The 17,469-nt window shown below is 39.8% G+C and overlaps 1 pseudogene; it reads right to left on the reverse strand.

The window, feature by feature from the left end:
• Positions 1-5,372: 5,372 nt before the first annotated feature.
• Positions 5,373-7,330, reverse strand: LOC110542572 (interferon-inducible GTPase 1-like; annotated as a pseudogene).
• Positions 7,331-17,469: the final 10,139 nt, after the last annotated feature.

Below are 17,469 nucleotides of genomic sequence, written 5' to 3' on the forward strand. Positions count from 1 at the left end.
CACAGTCCTAAGTAACAATTGAGGGGGCAGCGTGGGGGTGCTTAGAACAGAGGGAGAATCATGGAGAAGCAGTTTATTAACTAAGAGGGAACCCAACTCTTTTTTTTTTTTTTGGTCACTTGAGCACTTTATTTGTTATAAAGACAAATCCATAGCACACAATGGCACCTTCTTACTGTTGGGATCAGTAAGCAGGCACTTCTATGGCCAGCTTCAAGGGACCTGATAGACCGGTTATCAGGCAGTTGTGAAGACACCTAGACCACCTAGAACTACCTGCGCATGTCCCTGGGTCACCCTATAAGAGAACTGGGGCCCTCCCCTTTCTCTCTCTCTTCTTCCTCTTCCTCTCTCTGGCTCTCTCTTTCTCTCTGTCTCCGTCTCTGTCTCTGTCTCTCTCTCTCTCTATCTCCCTCTCTGTAACCCCCTTCCCCTAATAAATCTCCCACGTGGAACCGTGTGGAACCTTCACATTTCGCACATTTCCTAACACTTACTTCCAACATCCGGGATTACAAATGATTAGCTCATAAAATGGTCTCAGCTTTTTAATGTGTTGTTTTAGATATTATTGAAACCTTGTAAAAACAAGACACACTACAAACAGGATTGGTGTTCAATGTGTATTAAATGAGGTCAGATAATTAAATTCAAAATAATTTTTAAATATTCAGATAAAAAAATTGAAATTACAAAAGCATATTTTGGTCAACATTAAACTGAATTACAACTGTGTGTGGTTAATGCTATATCTACACAGCTAAGTTTTTGTTAAAATACAGTTCCGTTATCAAATAGTCTACCTCATTCTCCAGTACAATCATCTACTTGGTAACACTCAGTACACATTTCAGCCAGAAACCAGCCATTTTACTCTAGTCCAGCTATAACTCACACTCTTATATCTCAACAGATGCAGCCCACAAAGTGCCATCATCTCCTGGCTACAAAATAAAATATAATATTTAAAGGTAAAAACTCAGAGAACTTCTGAAATGGTAACCCATTCTCTCTGTATTCATGAAAATAGGCAATCCAACTTGCAGGTTGAACCAATGTAAACTCTAGAAAACTCATGGTGAAGTATGGGGATAGAACTCTGCACTAATATAGTGCGTAACAATACAGTGTCAGACTCGCCATTTACAGTAAACGCCTCCATTGGACTTTCCTGTGGATTGTCAATTTGCGGCTGAAGATCAAGTTTACTCAAGTCTGTGCGAAATCCTTCATGTTTTCTCCCTCTCATTTTCAAACAGGAAGAGAAGGGTTTTCACGCCTCTTGGGAAAACCAAACAAAGTAAAACACACCCACAAACAACTTGAAAACAAAATGGCAGACCTAGTAATTCTTGACTCCATGTCCAAATGAAGTTGGGGCACTATTACTTTTGCAGTGTTTGTTTCTGCCCTATGTATATTATCGTGAGATTCCTCAAAGAACTGAGAAGTCTGAGAGCTACAAAAGAGAAAGCGTTTAAGGCAGAAGTTGATGTCTGCATTTGGATTCTTTTTTCAAGTTACATGTCCAAGTCTCCATCATAGGCCAAGGTCAGTGGCTTCTGATGTCGAGGTGTGCTTTGATGTGGTTTTGGCTTCTTGCTGTAAAGAAAAAAGACTTTTTCAAATAAAGGTTATAAAGTTATCTGCCAAAGAGAATCTTGAAGACTAGGAATTCAAGTGGAAAAATTAGAAATGACTTATCTAACACTAAGTATGAGTTTTCTTTTTTGACTAAGGCATGTAACTCTCCTCTATGGAGATATAGTTGGAGAAGTGCACTGTGGGAAGAGTTACCATTGTGTGAACATCATAGCTCATACTGTCCCAAGCTAAGATGATAGTATAGGGGTAATTATATGGAGTCAGCAGGATTAGAAATTGCAGTGGTTTTTGTGTGTGTCTGTATGCCTGTATTCCTCAACTTAGCTCTTTTAAAATATAAACCACCATATTTTCAAAAAACATAAAATGGTTTAGTGGATTGAAGAGAAGAGTGTGTTTGTTCTTGTCACACACAAGAAGACAGGCATCTGCTGCTCACTAAACCTTAAGCTACTGCGACCTCCACATCCAGATGTTTGACAATTTGAGCAGGTGGAGCAGCCAGACTCCTGTGTCTTGTTCTGGCCTTAATTTTAAGCAAATGTATTCGTGCTCTGGCCTGAAACCTGCTATTTTGTGCCAACCCACCGTAACCTGTAACCCAGTAGAAAGAGTTTCCCATTTGTCTGTAAAACACCTTCTCCTGGTTCCGTTTTACTGGTGCCTGACAATTTTGATATGTAAAAGGAAGCTGCTTTTCTTGTGCATAAAGAACCTGACATGCGAAGTCACATGGACAGCCACCATGTTCTCCCAGTCTTGTTTCTTACTTATTTTTTTATTTAACTTTTATTAATTACACTTTATTCATTTTGTATCCCCCCATAAGTCCCTCCCTCCTCCCCTCGCGATCCCACCCTCCCTCCCCTTTCTGCATGCATACCCCTTCCCAAGTCCACTGATATAGATTCATATAGACAGGTAATGTAGGATAAACCTATAAAATCTGTATATCTAAAGAAACTAATCAAGAGGGAGGACCCTGACTAAAATGCTAAATCCCCATCCTGAAAGGCAAAGAGGAAGGACATCAGAAGAAGAAGAAAACAGGAAACAAGCTAGGAACCTGCCACAGAGGGCCTCTGAAAGGGTCTGCCCTGCATACTATCAAAGCAGATGCTGAGACTTATGGCCAACTGTTGGGCAGAGTGCATGGAATCTTTTGAAGAAGTGGGAAATAGTAAGATCTGGAGAGGACAGGAACCCCACAAGGAGAGCAACAGAACCAGAAAATTTGAACACATGGATCTTTCCAGAGACTGATTCTCCAACCAAATACCATGCATGGAGATAACCTAGAACCCCTGCACAAGATGTAGCCCATGGAAACCAACTCTTGAAAGATAATTTTCCTGATCCCTGACTCTACAAATGCAGACTGAACTGAAGTCACACAACACATTTTCTGGGTCCTGTGCTGATGCCAATTTATTACCACCCAAGACACAATGTACTTCTTCACAGTTGTAGGTTCCTGTTCCTTAATCCTTATCATTGTCAGGTGCCCTGTCAATGCAGGAATTTGGTCTGGCTCAGGGGTGACAGATTTTACAAATGTCAAAATCACTGTGAGTTTATGCATGCAGCTGCCCGGCTGTGTTCAGAAGACATCACTTCATGCAATCATCCACTCTGGCTCTAACAGTCTTTTCACCCCCCTTTCCACATCTGCTCCTGTGACTTTGGAAGTAGAAATATATATATTATGTGTAAAATATACAGGAAACAACCTAGGAACTTACCACAGAGGGCCTCTGAAAGCCTCTGCCCTGCAGATTATCAATGCAGATGCTGAGCCTGATGGGCAACTGTTGGGCAGAGTGAAGGAAATTTTATGTAAGAACTGGGAAGTAGTAAGAGCTGGAGAGGACAGGGTCTTCACAAGGAGAGCAACAGAACCAGAAAATGTGAACATAGACTCATACTCCAGCCAAGGACTATTCATAGAGATAACCCAGAACCCCTGCACAGATGTAGCCCAGGGCAGTTCAGAGTCCAATTGGGTTACATAGTAATGTGAAGAGGGACTGCCTCTGACATAATTTGATTGGCCTGCTCTTTGTTCACCTCCCCCTGGGGGGGGAGCAGCCTTACCAGGCCATAGTAGAGGACAATGCAGCCACTTTTGATGTGAACAGATAGACTAAGATCAGAAAGGAGAGGAGAACCTCCCCTATCAGTGGACTTGGGGAGTGGCATGCATGCAGAGGGAGGAGGGAGGGTGGGATTGGGAGGGGAGGAGGGAGGGGCTTATGGGGGAATGCAGAATGAATAAAGTGTAATTGATGAAAAATTAAAAAAAAGTAACTCAAAAAATATTATATATATAATATTTTATTTAGGGCTGGATATTCCTCAGTGTCTTATTCTTTGCATTTTTGTCCAGTTGTGGGTCTATTTATTATCACCTACTGCAAATATGAACATCCAAAATAAAATTTGACAGATGCCTTAATCTATGGATATAATGATAAATCATTATGAGCTGGCTTAAAATTATGTCCATTTAACAGGATGGTAATAGTAATTCTCACCTAGAGTCTATGATTTGTCCAGCCTTAAGTTCTTTCCCAGATATGGGTTTCATTTTGTGGAGAAGCTATTAAATCTAACGAGTACACAGTTGGTTACACGGATGACATTCTTGCCACTATTACACTGGTGGATCTGTCTTCTCTGGCCAGTCATTACTGAGGCTCATAGAGTTCACAGCTGGGTAGTGTAGCTGGCCAGTAGGAATGAAGATTCTGGCTCAGTGTCAGCTTAATTTTTCCATCTTCTATAACTCAAATATGTGTTGTCTTCACTATATGGGTGTTACCGTCAAGTTCTGGAAGGTAATCAAGAGAATTGACAATAACCCATAGTGGTCAGGGACCTCACTGATCAGCAACTCCAAAAATTCTAGCTAATTTCTGGGTTTGGCATTTTATTTGTTACTCTGTGGTATCTAACAGGGGCATTTTTTTTTTAATCCCAGTAAAGGCCGACTCCATCTTAACTCCTTTCATATATATGTATAGGTGTATTTTTGGAAGCCTCTACAGTATTAGATTTCCATATGACTTTTGGAAAGACTCTCCTTCTTCTATACTCCCTCTCCTACCCAGCTTAAATCTTCCTGTTCCATAATTCCCTTTTAACCCTTTCTGCCAGAGTGTCCTCCCTCCTCTCTCTTTAAAGTCCCACTCCATGGCACCATAGCTTTTTGGGTATTCCAAATGCAGCACCCATGTCTGAAGAGTGAAGGCTCACATCCACAAAAGAGAGGAATAAAATGATGTTTATCTTGCTCTGCCTGTGAACCTCACTCAGAGCGATTGTTTCCCTCCCCATCCATATTGCCATGAATTTTATAGTTTCATTTTGCTTCACAGATGAGTAATATTCCATTCTGTGAAGATGCACATTTTTGTTATCTATTCATCAGTTGATGGGTATCTAGGCTGTTTCCATTTCCTGCCTGTTGTGAATAGAGCAGAGATGATGGATGATCCAGTAGGCCTTAGTAGGAGATACAATACTTTGAGAACATTCCCAGGTTGGGATAGCAGGTTTGATGTGATAAATCTATTGTCTCTTTGTGGAGAGCATCCACATGAATCACCCTAGTGGCTGCACCAGTTATCATAGTTTGTTTTGAGGAAAACAAAATGATAGCCCTGGGAGCAGGAGGTGAGTGTTTCAATAAAGAAAGAGACACTGCCACCAATCAACAGGAGCATATCAAGGGTGTACTGGGAATGTCAAATACCAGCAGCAGACACTCTTTGTAATCAACAATTTATTAAGTGTTATTATATGGTGTCATATATTGATTAAAGAAATTCTTCATGATCACAGCCCAGATAAGTAATGACAGAGATGGGGAACTCAGGATTCCTCACTGGTCCTCGTACTGAATTATAGATGTTCTTTATTGTCTCTAAAAGGATGCTGATGATTGTAGGAACTTATTGGTTAATAACAAACTTATGATCAGTTCTGGTTTCTTTTGACTTTGGTCTTAAAGTCTTCCTGTTGAAAGAGTCTATAAACCATGCTAATCACTCTCTAACACAGGCTTAATGAGGATAAGAAGTAATGCTCAGGTGTGTGTGCACATGTGTGTTTGTATTTGCATGTGTGTGTTTGTGTGTATCTTCTGAGACACAATGGACACATAAAGGCAAGATGCAAAAAAATGGAAGGAATAATTGTATACAAGTTGCAGAGAGGTTGAAGTTGCAATAGAAAATCATTCGAAGGAAGTACAGAAGTGACACAGAGCTCACTGTATGTGTGTGTGTGTATTCAAGCATGTATGTAGAGTTGTATTGTCAGATTCTGACATATTGAAAACCATGACCCTAATCCTCAGGTTTTGCCAGGGTGGCAGTTAATTGGCTCATGTAAAGAAAAGAGGAGGTATTTATCTAATGAGTTCCTAATATTACCTGTTTGGTTTTGTAATTGTCAGTAGCTGTGGGTGAGCCAAGTTTGAGCTAGTTTTTTGAAGATGCCTCTCCAAGGAGAACTTTTGCATCTTCAGTCACTGTGTCAAGGAAGTAAAAGTGCAAATACAAGCTTTTCCTAAGGTAAAGCCCTGTTGCCAGGAGCCCACCATTAGCTGAGGCAAATTCCTTCACATACTTCAAAAGCTTTCCTCCTAATGTTTCCTCTTTGTCAGTTTCCAACAAATAAGGAGATTTAATTTTTTTCTTCAGTTGTTCAACAGGCGCTTGGGCTTCCTTAGCCATGAACTCCAGGGATTCATATCCACTCCAAAGAAATCTCTATAGTGGTTTAACTTGCCTTCTGCTGCTTCTCCACATCACTCTCCCTGAGGATGCCCACTACAGGAACAGTAGAGCAAAATTTATATTTCATGGCTTCCAACCAGAGACCCTAGTTAGCAGAGTTGTAGTTTCTTTCAATGTCTGCCTCAGAAACATTAGCAGGCAAAAAATGGAATTGTGTGGCTTTTCAGCAGAAAGATCCTTTACCAGGGTGTCCATCAGGATTGGAAATTCATAGACAAATTGGGTTAGATATTAAGAAAATCTGAGGTTCACCAATGTTGTTGTCTCTGCAGGCATTCAGGTTGAGACATCGAATCATCTCCATGGTATTTTCTCTGTTAATGGTACGTGGTTTGTTCTTCTTCTCATCGTCTAGATCACGGTCCATCTTGGTTCTCACAAAGTAATAATTCTTTTTCATAAATCTGATTGCTTTGGCAAGATCTACTTTGTGTATTGTATGTCATATTGAAGAGACAATAATGAAAAAATCATACTTCTTGAATTTTTCTTTTTCTAGGTAACATTTTGGTGGAAACTTCAGAGTTCCAATGCTAGGCATAACTCAAAATTTTAATTTTGGTGTGTTTGTGTGGCATTATCTTCATGGTTTTCTTTGTTACCCCAACTTCAGCTGCATCTTTCTCTTCATCTTTAACTCCTCTTAGGGCATTGATGAGGCTGGACTTCCCTGCTCCAGACTCTCCAGTCACAGCAACATTTATTGGTGCGTTATCAATATTCTTTAATGCATCATTGATTACAGAGATTGCTTCCTGATTGTTTCCTCTTTTCAGGTGTAACTCAACTGAACAGATGGTATCCTCAGAAATGATTTTGTTTTCTGGCTTATAATTCTTAAATTATTCAGTGGAGCTGGACTCTAAATTTCCATGTCTTCATTCTTAGGTGTACCAGAGAGGAGCTGACCCATGACTGTGAGCAAAAAGTCACTGAAAGAAGGAAAAGAGAGTAAGTAAGTAGGAAAAGAGATAGAAGATGCCTTTGTGCTTAGCAGCGTGTTCTCTATGTCTCAGACTCAGTCTGACACTGTTTCCCATATATGTTGTACTTGTTATTTTTTGACAACAAGATACTATCTAGATTTTTTTCGGTAGAGGAAACCTTGGTGGCAGAATTGCCTCCATCAGATTGGACTTGGGTTGTGTCTATGGGACATTTTCTTTATTAAGGATTGATGTGGGAGATCGCAGCCCAGTGTTACCATCTCTGGACAGGCTGTCCTGAATTGTAAATGAAAGAAATGATCCAACTTTGGGAAGTAAGTCAGTAAGCAGCATTCTACTATCATTCCTGCCTCTGCTTCTGTTTGAGTTTCTGCTGTGACTTTTCTCCATGATGAACTGTGATTTTGATGTGTAAGCCCCCTAAAACTCTTTTCTCCCCAAAGGTTTCTGGTCATAGTTTTAATCACAGAAATAGCAAACTAGAATCGCATTTACTAATTCTCAACCCCTTAATTACAGAAAAATTAAAAGTTAAGTAAAGTAAGGGAAAAAAAAACTATAAAAATCTACATGTGTTTTTTAGCCAGCATCAGCAATTACCAAAACAGGACCAGATCCTTCAATAGATCTTCATGCTTTCACAGCAAGTACTTAGCTGATGGTGCCATCCTCGCTGACTTGTGAGTAGAGTTCTATCTGGCCTAATAAGCTGGGCATTAAGTATCGGCTCTCATGCCCAATTTTTTCTGTTATATTTGTCCTTTGTGGTCTTTTTGTTATTTCCATGAACCCCATCCTGTGGTGACCAAGGGTCCCTAATGGCTTCTATGGGCCAGTTCACCAGAGGTCAATGTTCCGTGTGTTGCCTTGGATCAGGTAACCTCTGTCTCAAGGATGGCAGGTACTTCTAGGACTCTGTACACTCCCATGTCCTCAGGCTCATTCTCTCTGTGCCTCCATCCCACAGCCCCATGAGCTAGGCAGTGAAAGTCTTTTATTATCTGTTTAAAAGTCCCAACCTGAGCAATGCAGTTGTTGAGTGTTTCTTGGTTACCATAGTGTCTGTCCCCGGCTTTTCTTAGGTGTCCAGATACTTGCTGAATCATGGAATTTCCCTTCCTCTGTAAAGGAAAAGGTTGAGCCTAAGGGCTCTCTTCTTTCATGTTAACCCTGTGTTCCTTCTTGTTTTTCAGTTCTTTCCATGGGTTCCAAGTTTTAGGATCCCAGGAAGAGCTCTTTTAGCTCACAGATCTAATTTGTGTTACCTCCACCCTGCTGCATTCTGCTGGCTGCGTGAACTAGCAAGACAACACCTCCATTTCCTTTTTCTTTTTTCTGCTTGCCTTGAGGTCAGAGGTTGGTGAAGGACAGCATCTCCATGTCCAAGCTGATGTTGGGACTGTTTAGTGTCTCAGTCTTGCTCACTGAGGCAAGTTCTCATGACTGAACCCAGAGCTTGCCAATAAAGCTGGTTTAGTTAGCCAGCTTAGTCAGCTTGTGCTGAGGTTCTCTGGTCTCTGATTCAGAGAGCTGGAGTTACCCACCTCCCCTTAGCATATACATGGGTCATGGGGATCTCAACTCCAGTGTTCAAGCCTAGGCAGCAAGCACTTTATCTACTGAGCCATGTCTCCAGTGCCCTCTTCCTGAGAATGAGAGAATGTTTCAATCTAGGACACAGCTATACAACAACTAGCTATTTCTCCCTCTTGAAGTCTTTCCTAGAGCAATAAGATAATTGAAGGAGATCAAGGGGATACAAATTGGAAAGGAAGAAGTCAGAGTATCACAGTTTGCAGATGATATGATATTATACCTGAGTGACCCCAAAAATTCTACCAGGGAACTCTACAGCTGATTAACACCTTCAGCAAAGTGGCTGGATATAAAATTAACTCAAAAAAATCAGTAGCCCTCCTGTATACAAAAGACAAAAGGGCCGAGAAAGATATTAGGGAAACAATACCCTTCACAATAGCCACAAAGGACATAAAGTACCTTGGTGTGGACCTAACCAAGCAAGTCAAAGACTTGTATGAAAAACATTTTCAGTCTCTGAAGAAAGAAATAGAAGAAGATATCAGAAGATGGAAAGATCTCCCATACTCATGGCTTGGTAGGATCCATATAGTAAAAATGGCCATCTTACCAAAAGCAATCTACAGATTCAATGCAATTCCCATCAAATTACCAACACAATTCTTTACAGACCTTGAAAGAAAAATTCTCACCTTCATATGGAACAACAAGAAACCCAGAATTGCTAAAACAATCCTCTACAGTAAAAGATCTTCAGGAGGTATCTCCATCCCTGATCTCAAGCTGTACTATAGAGCAACAATACTAAAAACTGCATGGTACTGGCATAGAAACAGACTGGTGGATCAATGGAATGGAATAGAAGTCCCATTGATTGTTGATCTTAGAGCCTGTGCTGTTGGTGTTCCATTTATTAAACAATACCACAGAAAATGTGTCAGAACACAGATGAGTATGATCTGGCACCTACCTTAAAGCTCCTGTAGAGTCTCTAACCGAGAAGAGAAGTCAGACACAAAGAGTTCCACAACACTACTCCCAAATGAAAAATAATTGTGGTTTGATGCTTGTCTTCTTACTATATAGTTATAAAGACAAAATTAAGTGTATGTGGCCATGAGGGTACCATACCTATAATCGCTTGTTAGGTGGAGACAGGAGGATCAGGAGTACAGTGACATCGTTTGGTTGCAAAAGGTTTTTGAGGCCAGCCTGGGGCACATGAGAGCGTCTTCCTCCTCCTCCTCCTCCTCCTCGTCCTCCTCCTCCTCCTCGTCCTCCTCCTCGTCCTCTTCCTCCTCCTCTTCCTCCTCCTCCTCTTCTTCTTCTTCTTCTTCTTCTTCTTCTTCTTTTTGGTTTTCTGAGACAGGGTTTCTCTGTGTAGCTTTGGCTGTTCTGAAACTTGATCTGTAGAGCAGGCTAATGAAGAACTCAGAGAGATCTATTTGCCTCTGGCTCTGCCTCTTGAGTGCTAGGATTACAGGCATGGGCTACCACCACCAGGCCAGAGACCCTGTCTTAAAAAACAAACAAACAACAGTAAACTGAGTTTTTTTCTTGATACTGTATTTTTAGCATCTATCACATTGTCTAACCTGCAGTTCTTCTGCCTCAGCCTCCTGAGTCATCACATATGGATTTTGTCAAATTGTTTCCACTTCACTGACAAGTTGGTGTTCTTACTATTCATCAAGGAATGCAGCTCTGTATTTTATTAAGTTTATTTTGAGAGATTAGATCCTTAAGTCACAGTGAAGAAGACACAAACTTAAAAAATTACTAACTTTTGAAATAATCTTTCCCCTGTAGAATTTGCTTGTCTGAAGGAAAACAATGTACTGTGTGAGTCTTACACTATAGTCTCAGGCTTATGTGCAACTGAGAAATTTTAAAGAAAAGCTTCCCATTAACCTAGTTTCAGGACAAGGGCAAACCTGACATTCTTGAAGATGTATTTTTCTCTTCTTAAATACTTTCTCTTATTTCGTTTTTTAGAGATTTATTTTATTGTATTAAAAATTTAAAACATGTGTCTGGGTCTATTGCCTCCGTGTATGTAAGTGCACCTGTGTGCATGGAGTGCCTGCAGAGGTCAGGAAACTGGAGTTACAGACACTTTTGAGCTGCTATGTGGGTTCTGGGACTTGAAGCTGGTCCTCAGGAAGAGCAGCCAGTGCTCTTCACAGCTGAGCCCTCTGTCCAGCCCTGGTCAGTGGTGGAATGTTTAGTATGTGGGGTCTAGTGAAGCTGTTCCAATGTTGTGTGAATGTCCGTGAAGGGGGTTTGTGTGACTTTGTTCCTTCTATTGCTTTTTGCTTCCTGGCTCTGGCTCTGGGGTGAAAAGCTTGCTTTGCTGCATATTTGAGCACCATTGTTGTCCAGCATTATCATGAGAGTCCTAGATCAATAGATCTTCCCAAATATGTCATGGAGACTCTGAAACCATAGGTGAACATAAACATTGTCTCTGCATAGTTGATTGTGCCAGATGTTTTTATATGGTGAAGGAAACTTAATTTTTTTTTTCAATGCAGTTTATTCAGGAACATTGAACAATCCTCGGACCCCGGGGAAAGCCAGCCCACAGCTTAAATAGCCTCTGGGTAGCCAACCCAGGCGTGCCACGGGGGCAATGCAGATAGGTCCACATACATGGAAGCAAGCCAGATCCTCGGCCTTAGCCAAATGTGGAGTTGTTCGTGACAGAGAGCACTCACCATCGGGAAGGTGGAAGGCGGAAACCAGCTCCATCTTTAAGGCATTTAATTTTTGCTGGTCCAGGCAGTTTGGATAATATATACTCAATCTTTATCTTAATTAAACTTAAAAATACTCCAGAGGTGTTTTTTTTTTCCTTTGTAAATGAACTTAGGTTTAATAACATGTGCTACACTACTATTATGGGAAATGAATTTATTAACAACTAAGCTCTCTTAGGATAATATTGGGAGGAAGAGGTTTTAGAAGGTAATGATTGCTAGCAGAGATCATGAGGTCATGAGGACGACACAATGGCAGGAGGAATGCCTTCATAGACAGATCAAGAACAAGAGATACAGGAAGTAAGGAAAGTCAAGTTTGGACCTGAGGATGATTGACATTCCCAAGAACCTTAACATGCCATTGCCTGGATCTTAGATGCCCAGTGTGTGGAAGTATTAGAAATATGTCTTTCTGGATATTATTGCATTATTATTATTATTATTATTATTATTATTATTATTTCTTCTCTTTCTTTCTCAGTCCTTTTAATTGAGATAATTATTATCATATTTCTTTTTGAGGAAAATGCAGTGATGGACCTGGAAACAGGGAGTGAAATTTTCAATAAACAAAAGACACTGCCAGCAATGACCAGGAGCTTGTCAAGGGTGTACCAAGGAAGTCAAATAGGAACAACAGACATGTTTTTTGCATATCATTTTTTTAAGAAACATTTTTCATATTAATTACAGTTTATTCACTTTGTATCCCACCTGTAGCCCCTTCTGTCATTCCCTTCCAACCCCACCCTCCCTCCCTCATCTCCTCCCATGCCCCTCTAAAAATCTTCTGTTAGGGGAGGTCCTCCTTCCTTTCCATATGACCCTAGCCTATCAGGTTTTATCTGGACTGACTGCATTGTCTTCCTCTGTGGCCTGGCAAGGCTTTTCCCCCTCAAGGGGTGGCAGTCAAAGAGCCTGCCAATGAGTTCATGTCAGAGAACAGTTCCTGTTCCCCTCACTAGGGTACCCACTTGGAGACTGAACTGCCATGGGCTACATCTGAGCAGGGGTTCTAAGTTATATCCATGAATGATCCTTGGTTGGAATATCAGTCTCAGAAAAGACCCTTATGCCCAGATGTTTTGGTTCTGTTGCTCTCCTTGTAAAGCTCCTGTCACCTTCAGGTCTTACTCTCTCCTCCTTCTTTCATAAGATTTCCTGCACTAGGACAAAGTTTGGTTATGAGTCTCAGCATCTGTTTTGAAACTGCTGGGTAGAGTCTTTCAGAGGCCCTCTGTGGCAGGCTCCTGTCCTGTTTCCTGTTTTATCCTTCTTCCAATGTCCATCCTTTTTGTCTTTCTGAGTGAGGATTGATCATCTTACCCAGGGTCCTCCTTCTTGCTTAGCTTCTTTAGGTGTACAGATTTTAGTATGTTTATCTTATATTATATGTCTAATATCCACTTATAAGTGAGTATATACAGCATGTGACTTTCTGCTTCTGGGATACCTCACTCAGGATGATCTTTTCTAGATCCCACCATTTTCCTGCAAATTTCATGATTTCCTCATTTTTAATTGCTGAGTAGTATTCCATTGTGTAAATGCACCACCATTTCTGTATCCATTCCTCCATTGAGGGACATCTGGGTTGTTTCCAGGTCCTGGCTATTGCGAATAAAGCTGCTACAAACATGGTTGAGCAAATGTCCTTGTTGTGTACTTGAGCATCTTTTGGATATATGCCTAGGAGTGGAATAGCTGGATTTGAGGAAGCACTATTCCTAATTGTCTGAGAAAGCACCAGATTGATTTCCAGAATGGTTGTACAAATTTACATTCTCACCAGCAATGGAGGAGGGTTCCTCTTTCACCACATCCTCTCCAGCATGTACTGTCACTTGAGTTTTTTATTTTAGCCATTCTGTTAGTTGTAAGGTGAAATCTCAGGGTTGTTTTGATTTGCATTTCTGTGATGACTAAGGACGTTGAACATTTCTTTAAGTGTTTCTCTGCAGTTCAGTAGTCCTCAATTGAGAATTCCCTGTTTAGCACTGTACCCCATTTTGAAACTGAATTACTTGATTTGTTGCTTTTTAACTTTTTGAGTTCTTTCTACATTCTGGATATTAGCCCTCTGTCAGGTGTAGGACTGATGAAGATCCTTTCCCAGTCTGTAGGCTGTCATTTTGTTCTGATAACAGTATCCTTTGCTTTACAGAAGCTTTTCAATTTCATGAGGTTCCATTTATTGATTGTTGCTCTTAGAGCCTGTGCTGTTGGTGTTCTGTTCAGGAACTTATCTCCTGTGCCAATGAATTCAAGGCGCTTCCCCACTTTTTCTTCTAACTGATTTAGTGTGTCTGGTTTTATGTTGAGCTCTTTGATCCACTTGGACTTTAGTTTTGTGCAGGGTGATAAATATGGATCTATTTTCATTTTTCTGCATGTAGACATCCAGTTAGACCAGAACCATTTGTTGAAGATGCTGTCTTTTTCTTTTCCATTGAATAGTTTTGGCTTCTTTGTAAAAAATCAAGTATCCATAGGTGTGTGGGTTTATTTCTGGGTCTTCAATTGATTCCATTGATCCACCAGTCTGTTTCTATGCCAGTACCATGCATTTTTATTACTATTGCTCTATAGTACAGCTTAAGATGAGGGATGGAGATACCTCCAGATGATCTGTTGTTGTACAGGATTGTTTTGGCAATTCTGGGATTTTTGTTTTCCTTATGAAGTTGAGAAATTTTCTTTCAACTTCTGTAAAGAACTGTGTTGTTATTTTGATGGGAATTGCATTGAATCTGTAGATTGCTTTTGGCAGTATGGCCATTTTTCACTATGTTAATCCTACCCATCCATGAGCACAGGAGATCTTTCCATCTTCTGATGTCTTCTTCAATTTCTTTCTTCAGAGACTTGAAGTTTTTTTCAAACAGGTCTTTCACCTGCTTGGTTAGAGTCACCCCAAGGTACTTTATGTTATTAGTGGCTATTGTGAAGGGTGTTGTTTCCCTGATTTCTTTCTCAGCCCTTTTGTCTTGGGTATACATGAGGGCTTCTGATTTTTTTGAGTTAATTTTGTATCCAGTCACTTTGTTGAAGGAGTTCTCTGGATGAAATTTTGGGTTGCTCATGTAGACTATCATAGCATCTGCAAATAGTGATACTTTGACATCTTCCTTTCGAATTTGTATCTCCTTGATATCCTTTAGTTGTCTTATTGCTCTAGCTAGGACTTCAAGTACTATGATGAAGAGATAAGGAGAGAGTGGACAGCCTTGCCTTGTCCCTGATTTCAGCGGGATTGATTTAAGTTTCTCTCCATTTAGTTTGATGTTTAGTTTGATAGGCTTGCTATATATTGTCTTTACCATGTTTAGATATGTGCCTTATATCCATTATCTCTCTAAGACTTTAAACATGAATGGGTGTTGGATTTTGTCAAATGATTTTTTGGCATCTAAGGAGATGATCATGTGGTTTTTCTCCTTCAGTTTGTTTATATGGTAGATTACATTGATGGATTTCTGTATATTGAATCACCCTTGCATGCCTGGGATGAAGCCTACTTGGTCATGCTGGATGATATCTTTGATGTGTTCTTGGATTTGGTTTGCACGTATTTTATTGAGTATTTTTGCATCAATGTTCGTAAGAGAGAGAGGCTGAAGTTCTCTTTTTTTTTGTTGGGTCTTTGTGTGGTTTAGGTATCAAGATGACTGTGGCTTTATGGAATGAGTTTGGTAAATTTCCTTCTGTTTCTATTTTGTGGAATAGTTTGAAGAGACCTGGAATTAGCTCTTCTTTGAAGGTCTGGTAGAATTCTGTGCTGAAACCATCTGGTTCTGGCTTTTTTTTGGAAGGGAGACTTTTGATGACTGCTTCTATTTCCTTGGGGGATATAGGACTATTCAATATACTTACCTGGTCTTGATTTAATTTTGGTAAATGGAATCTATGAAGAAAATTGTCCATTTCATTTAGATTTACAAATTTTGTGCCATATAGGCTGTTGTAGTAAGACCTAATGGTTCTTTAGATTTTCTTAGTGTCTGTTGTTATATCCCCCTTTTCATTTCTGATTTTGCTGATTTGGATAGTTTCTCTCTGCCTTTTAGTTAGTTTGGCTAAGGGTTTGTCTAACTTGTTGATTTTCTTGAAGAACCGGCTCTTGATTTCATTGATTCTTTGAATAGTTTTATTTGTTTTTAATTGACTGATTTCAACCCTGAGTTTGATTATTCCAGCTGTCTGTTCCTCTTGGGTATGTCTGCTTCTTCTTCTTCTTCTTCTTTTTTTTTTTTTTTTTTTTTTTTTTAGGGCTTTCAGGTCAGCCATTATGCTGCTTGTATAAGATGTTTCAAATTTCTTCTTGAAGGCACTTAGTGTTATGAATTAGCACTGCTTTCATTGTGTCTCATAAGTTTGGGTATGTTGTGCCTTCATTTTCATTAAATTCTACGAAGTCTGTGATTCCTTTGTTTATTTCTTCCCTAATCCAGCTGTCATTGAGTAGCGAGGTCTTCACTTTCCATGTGTATTTAGGCTTTTTGCTCTTTCTGTTTTTGCTGAGGTCCAGCTTTAGTCCATGGTGGTCAGATAGGATACAAGAGATTTTTTCAATCTTCTTGTGTTTGTTGAGGCTTGCATTGTGACCAACTATTTGGTCTGTTTTGGAGAAGGTTCCATGAGGTGCTGAAAGGAAGGTATATTCTTTTCAATTTGGGTGAAAAGTTCTGTAGACATCTATTATCTATTAGGTCCATTTGATTTAGGATCTCTGTAAGTGCCGTTATTTCTCTGTTTAGGTGCTGTCTAGATGATATGTCCCTTGGTGAGAGTGGAGTTTTGAAGTCTGCTACTATTAAGGTGTTGGGATCAATGTTTCATTTACAAACACAGCTGCTCTTGTATTAGGGGCATAGATGTTCAGAATTGTGATGTCCTTCTGGTGATTTTTTCCTTTGATGAGAAGGAAGTGTCCCTCCACATTTTTTTTTATTAATTTTGGTGGAAAGTTTGTTTTATTAGATATTAGCTACCCCAGCTTGTTTTCTGGGTCCATTTGCTTGAAAAATTTTTTTTCAGTCATTTAGTCTGAGGTAATGTTTATCTTTGTTGCAGAGGTGTATTTCTTGGATGCAGCAGAATGTTGGATCCTGTTTTCGCAACCATTCTGTTAGTCTGTCTTTTTATTGGAGAGTTGAATGCATTAATGTTGATGGATAATAGTGACCAATGAATGTTAGTTTCTTTTATGGTGGAGTTGGTGATGTTACTCTGTTTCATTGCTTGTTTTCTTTTAATTTTTTGTTGTGAAGTTATCTATATCCTACGTTTTCTTGGGTGTAGTTGTTTTTGTTAGATTGGAGTTTTCCTTCTAGTATCTTCTGTAGGCCTGGGTTACTGTGTAGACATTGTTTAAGTGTAGTTGTGTCATGGAATATTTTGTTTTCTCCATCTATGTTGATTGAATGCTTTGCTGGGTAGAGTAGTCTGGGTTGCGATCTGTGGTCCCTTTAAGTCTGCATGACAGTTGCCCAAGCCCTTCTGGCTTTCATAGTTTCATAGTCTGGTGTGATTCTGATAGGTCTACTTTTATATGTTACTTGGCCTTTTTCCTTGCTTCTTTTAATATTTTCTTTTTTCTGTAGATTTAGTGTTTTGACTATGATATGACATGAGGAATCTCTCTTCTGGTTTAGTCTATTTGGTGTTCTGTAGGCTTCTTGTAGGTTTATGAACATCTCTCTCTCTCTTTCTTTTTTTAGTTGGGAAAATTTTCTTCCATGATTTTCTTGAAAATACTTTCTAGACCTTAGAGCCTGAAATCTTTTTCAGCTATTCCTATTATTCTTAGATTTC

This window comes from Meriones unguiculatus, chromosome 2 (assembly GCF_030254825.1).
Source record: "Meriones unguiculatus strain TT.TT164.6M chromosome 2, Bangor_MerUng_6.1, whole genome shotgun sequence".
Taxonomy (NCBI): domain Eukaryota; kingdom Metazoa; phylum Chordata; class Mammalia; order Rodentia; family Muridae; genus Meriones; species Meriones unguiculatus.